Source organism: Hemitrygon akajei, chromosome 11, assembly GCF_048418815.1.
Source record: "Hemitrygon akajei chromosome 11, sHemAka1.3, whole genome shotgun sequence".
NCBI classification, from domain to species: Eukaryota; Metazoa; Chordata; class Chondrichthyes; order Myliobatiformes; family Dasyatidae; genus Hemitrygon; species Hemitrygon akajei.
In genome coordinates this window covers 88,401,048-88,407,143 of record NC_133134.1, presented here as the reverse complement: position 1 = coordinate 88,407,143, position 6,096 = coordinate 88,401,048, and the positions used below count along the sequence as shown (strand labels likewise).

The 6,096-nt window shown below is 46.1% G+C and overlaps 1 non-coding gene across 1 annotated transcript; it reads left to right on the top strand.

Moving 5' to 3' along the window:
* Positions 1–486: 486 nt before the first annotated feature.
* On the top strand, positions 487–559 carry trnav-aac (transfer RNA valine (anticodon AAC)). Its single transcript has one exon. It is a non-coding gene; the product is annotated as a tRNA-Val (tRNA).
* The last annotated feature ends 5,537 nt before the right edge of the window (positions 560–6,096 follow it).

Below are 6,096 nucleotides of genomic sequence, written 5' to 3'. Positions count from 1 at the left end.
TCATTCCACCGAGATGCAACACTAAGCGTCATAGGAAGTCATTCCTGCCTGTGGCCATCAAACTTTACGACTCCTCCCTCGGTGTGTCAGACACCCTGAGCCAATAGGCTGGTCCTGGACTTATTTCCACTTGGCAAAATTTACCTATTTTTATTTAATTATTTATTGTTTTATGTTGCTCTATTTCTACACTATTCTTGGTTGGTGCGACTGTAACGAAATCCAATTTCCCTCGGGATCAATAAAGTATGTCTATCTGTCTGTCTGTCTGTCTGACTCAGCGGGAGCCAGTTTCAGTTCTGGCGGGATCATGAGGATTGTCATAAGCGGAAATGATCCATTGCATTGGGTTTTTTTTTATTTACATTGATATGATTGTAGTAAATAAACCTGTCGTTAATGACCGGTTTCTATCAGTCGGCGGTGAGTGTTTTGTATATGTCCATTCGTATCCGCTGCATATGGTACATGATATGTAGCGGTAACGTTTCTGTAGTGTAGTGGTTATCACGTTCGCCTAACACGCGAAAGGTCTCTGGTTCGAAACCAGGCAGAAACATGCTCTGATGCTTTTGTACAAATTAAGTTACCATACGTTTATTCAATGGAATACTTCCCTTATTCGTTCCATGAGCAGAGCGCCCCCTCATACACAAAACGATGGGGCAAGAGCAGTCAGCAGCTATGCCGGGACCGTTCATCAGGACTCAAAAAGAAGTGGGGAAGAACCAAAATAAGAAGGTTGGTAAAGGTGTCTACACGCCGGCAGGTGATAGGTGAAGGGAGTTGAGAGGGGAGCTAAGGTGTAGGGGTAGTGGCGAAGAATTGTGGAAGATACTTATCTCAGATGGCTGTTTTCGGTGACACAGTCTCTCTGCTCCCAGGCTGTGATCTCTTCTCAGCTGTGACATTTCGATCCAAGGTACTTGCGTTCGATTCACTCACCGCCCAGGTTGTCACTTCGTCCCCCCTCTTCGCACCCCCCCCCCCCCCCCCCCAACGTACCTTCTAGCGCTTGGCTTCACAGATCCTAAAATGGTGGGAGGAAGATTCGGGTGTTGCAAATGCAGAATTTACCAAGTCAGGAGTACATTGCACTGGGAAAATTCCGTCCCTGAACACGGTTATGAATCGTTTGAAATGAGAGGAAACATTGAATTTGAAGAGGTCAGCAGAACTGAAGCAATTTTATCGCTATCAGACGATGCAGAGCAAGTTTCATCTCATCAAAACAGCTCGAGGACGGGCAAATGCCATGTAGCCTAACTTGCCAAGAAGTCTGTCCAGTGAAAAGGAGCCGGGTTTTTGGAACTCCCAGAAGCGCTTTTAGCTTACAGTGTGAACTTCCATTATTGAAGGAGCGTTACTTGCAAGAATCGCCATTCCCTGATTTGTCACTCAGATGTTGCAGTAGCATAAAGACCTATTTCATTGCTAGGAAACTCTTTTCCTTTTCTGACTCAGTGCATCCGCAGGTAGTAGAACGCGACACGATTTAAACTTCGTTATATTCACTATAGAATTTAAATCACAGCTGCATCCCCTCCCCACACCACAGTTCATTCCGCCTAGTTTGTATGTAGCAAGAAACACAAAGTGTTGGAGGAACTCAACAACACGAGAAATTCCGGAAATGCTGGAAATGTGAGGGGAAATCAAGATGTCAAGCGGCATCTCCGGTGGAGAATGAACAATTGACAATTCATGGCAAGACACTTGATCCGTAATTTATTTACACTGATACTGAGATCTCTGAATCGCAGCGGGGCTGCGAGTTCTAATTCACCGGCTTGACTTGAAGAATTGCAGCACCGGACTGCTTGTTTAAAACTGTCTCGCACCCCTTACGGAAAATATACGGTGAGTGTGTCGTACCTCTAATCCCTTCTCTTCAGGCGCCGTCAACACCACCGACGGATTCAGTGGTTCGGTGATTAACAGGTTCGACCGATCGTTGTTCGGATAAAGGATCTTCGCCCGAAACGTTGACGGTGCATTCCTCTCTCTCTCGCTGCTGCATGACCAGAGGAGTTACTCCACTATTGTGTGCATATTGTGACAGGAATTCACAATCTGGATCGGGGAGAAACACATTGAAACTTTTCACCAGATTCCCCTTTCTCGCACAGCCGATATATTAACTGAGAGTATCCTTCCTTTCACTCTTCCACGCCCAGCAGCTTTTCACGTCCTATGTAAACTGGTCTTGTTTTTTTGCACCTCAGCCGTTTTAATACTGCAGTGGTTATCACGGTCAAACTACACGCCAATAGTTCCCAGTTCGATTGAGGACGGCAACGTAAATATTTCTCGTGTTCCAGTTTGTCAGTAAGAGCGGATATACTGTGGGACTCTATTCAAGCTGACAACTGCTGCCCGAAGGTATCTTTCTACTGTGCAAGCATTCGGACACGTTTGTTTTCCCATCACAGGGGGGAAGTGGGGCAGGACTTGTTCATTACGGCGCACATGGGATGAACAGAATTACCATCGCTATGTAATCTGTGAGTCGAATCTCTGGTTCAGTCGACTTTGAAGCCTTCCCCCTTGGGCCTTGTTTCCATCTTAGTTTCTGAACCCATTTTGAAGTACGTGGTGCGTTCATACAGCGTCAACTGGTCTCAGCGGGAGTCGGTTACAGCTGGGGCGGGATTTGTGAAGATTGTTAAGAGTGGAAATGAGCCATTGCATTCATTTGTTATTGATATTGAGTTTGATATTAGAATACAATTCAGTCGTTGATATCCGCTTTCTATTAGCTGGAAGTGAGTGTTTAGTATAGGTCCATTCGTATCCGCTGCATGTGGTACATGATACGTAGCCGTAGCGTTTCTGTAGTGTAGCGGCTATCACGTTCCCCTCACACTCGAAAGGTCCCTGGTTCGAAACCAGGAAGAAACATTCTCTCATATGTTTGTATAAATCAAATCTCTGGAAAGAGACGCAAACTGAGCGTGACCGCACCCAGAAAACGCTGGACAAAGGGAAGTCAGCATTTATATCGTGACCGTTTATAATGAGTTGAATAGATAGGGCACGAACCAGAAAAAGAAATTTATTGTAAAAAAAAAGTGCTGGAGGAACTCAACAACAGCAGAAATTCCGCAAATAGTGGAAATGTGCGGGGAATTCAACAAGTCAGATGGCATCTCCAGAGGAGAATGAGCAATTGCCAATTCATGCCAAGACACTTGATCGATACTTTATTCATACTGATACTGAGATCTCCGGAATGCAGCGGAGCATTCGGCCTTCGGCCCCGCCAAACTGGGTAATCGCGTTTGTGTGAATGCTGTGTAATGTATCCCCAGTTACAAATCCACAACGCAAAATATCAGACAGTACACCATATGCAATTAAATGATTGACTTTATGTATCCTAACATGAATATAAATCAAGGCTCCAAGTCAAGTCAAAGTCACGTTGGACCTCAGACAGTATTCCTTCTCCCACCATTGTTCTCCTCCGAGTGTCGCCGACCTTTGGACCCTCAGATCCCAGTCCAAACCGTTCGGTGGTCTAACAACTCTGTCCACTCGCGTCTTCCCTCCTCATCTCTCCTCGACAAAGACCGCGAAAAAACATATTTCCAGATTCACAAGGCACAGCAACAGTCAATTATTATCCTATTATCTCCAGCCATAACCCAAGCATTGGTGCTGCAGCGAAACCGTTACCTCAGCAGAGAACATTACAAAAAAGCCGTTGTTTTAGCAGTGAAACCTTACAGCACGTTACATATGTAAATTGGTCTTGTTTTTCACACCCCAGCGGTTTCTATAAGGCAGTGTCTATCACGGTCAGATTAGACGCCCATTGTTCCCAGTTCGATAGAGGACGGCAACTTAAATATTGCTAGTGTCCCAGTTTCTCAGTGAGAGCGTGTCTACAGTAAGTTAATGGCCTTCGCCCTCTCAGGCCTAGTCTCCATCTTCGCTTCTGTGCACATTTTCTCAGTATCTGCCGTTATTGACAATATTGAAATTATTTGTTTTCCTTCGCGTTGAAAACTCTATTTAGACCACACATGAAGGAAGCCATAGGGAGACACGCTGATTTTTAAATACGTGCTGCGTTCCTACAGCGCCAACTGGAGTCAGCGGGAGCCAGTTACAGTTGGGCGGGATTCGTGAAGATTGTTAGGAGTGTAAATGAGCCATAGCCTTCATTTTTAGTTGACATTATGTATGATTTTTGTATATAATTCAGTCGTTACTGTCCAGCTTCTATAAGTTGTAAGTGAATGTTTTGTATAAGTCCATTCCTAACAGGTGAAGGACATACAGCCGCAATGTTTCTGTAATGTAGTAGTTATCACGTTCGCCTAACACGCGAAAGATCCCTGGTTCGAAACCAAGCAGAAACACTCTGTCATACTTTTGTATAAATCAAGTTCTTCGAAAGGACGCAACCACACGTAAATTCGATGGAGTACTTCCGTAACTCGTTCAATAAACAAAGAATCCCCTCACCCTCTAAACGCTGAAGAAAGAGCAGTTAACATTTATGTCGTGACCATTCATCAGGACTGAAAAAGAAGGGCCACGAACCAGAATAAGAAGATTGCTAAAGATGTGTACACGCCAGCAGGTGATAGGATGAGGCTGTTGTGAGGGAACGCAAGATGTAGGGAGCGTGGAGAAGAACTGTGTATATTTATCAACTTAGACCGCTGTTAGCGGTGACACACTGTGTCCCACGCTGTCATCTCTTCTGAACTACGACTCTTCTCATCCCAGGTACGTGCGTTCGATTATCTCAGCACCCAGTTTGTCATTTCATCCCCAGTCTTCCCCAGTATCCAGGGGAACAGGCAGGAGGTTCTATCAGCTTGATAGAGATACCCACAAGGTGTGTTGCCACCCAGGTGCCAGGGTAGGGGATGTCTCGGATCGGTTGCAGAGTATTCTGAAGGTAGAGGGTGAAGAACCGGAAGCCTTGGTACAGCTTGGTACCAATGACATTTGTAGAAAAAGGGAAGAGGCCTTAAGTGAGAATTCAAGAAGCTGGGTAGGAAGCTGAAAAGCTTATATTATATGGAAATGATATGAAGGACAGGCAGGACATTAGACATAATCACATCCGGTGGGATGACTCACAGGAAACAGAGGTGTGTTGCAGTTAAAACAGAACGCATCAAAAACTGGACAGTAAGTTTTATATTTTAATGTATGCAGCAAAAGAAGTAAAGTGGACGATCTTGAAATTCAACTACACATTGTAAAGTATGACGTTGTGGCCATCTCTGAAACTTGGCTAAAGCATGGCTCCCATAGGCAGCTGAAAGTCCAAGAATATACGGTGTATCAGAAAGATAGGTTAGAAGGCAGAGGGGGTTGTGTGGCCCTGTGTACAAGAAATAATATTAAATCATTAGAAAGGTATGACATATGATTGAATGTCCCTATGGGTTGAGTTAAGAAATGACAAAAGTAAAGGGATCCTAATCGCAGTTCTATACAGGCCTCCAAACAGCAGCCGGGGTGTAGATTACAAATTACATCAGGATATACATAAGGAGTGTCAGAAGGGCAATGTTGTAGCGGTCTGCTACACGCAGCACTGAAATAACGACACGTAGTCGATGAGCTGCAGTTGCAAAAGAGATTTATTCGAAATTCGCGGCCTCGCTTTAAAGCCTTCCTGATACCGCCCTCCCCAGGCAGGAATGCTGTAGGGGGTGCGTATTCACAGTCCCGTCCCGCGCGCGGGCTTTTCCCCTTGCTGGTGAAGCAGACTTAGCGCCCTTTTGGGGACTGGCCTCAATGCCGGCGCGCGCCGATTTGTGAGCCGGTTCGAGTGCGCTGGGAAGTGGGTCGCCACATAACCCCCCCGCCCCAGAACCGGTGATACACCCCCCAATGTCTACAGTCTGGGCCGGACTCTGTTTGGGAGGTCTGTCTCTGCGCCGCGGTGCCGGAATCTCGACCGGCTGCGCCACGTCCACGTGGGCCGGTTTGAGTCGGTCCACCGTGAAAACCTCCTCTCTCCCCCCAATGTCCAGCACGAATGTAGACCCGTTATTCCTGATCACCGTAAATGGCCCCTCGTAGGGCGGCTGTAACGGTGCCCGATGTCCGCCCCGTCGTACAAAA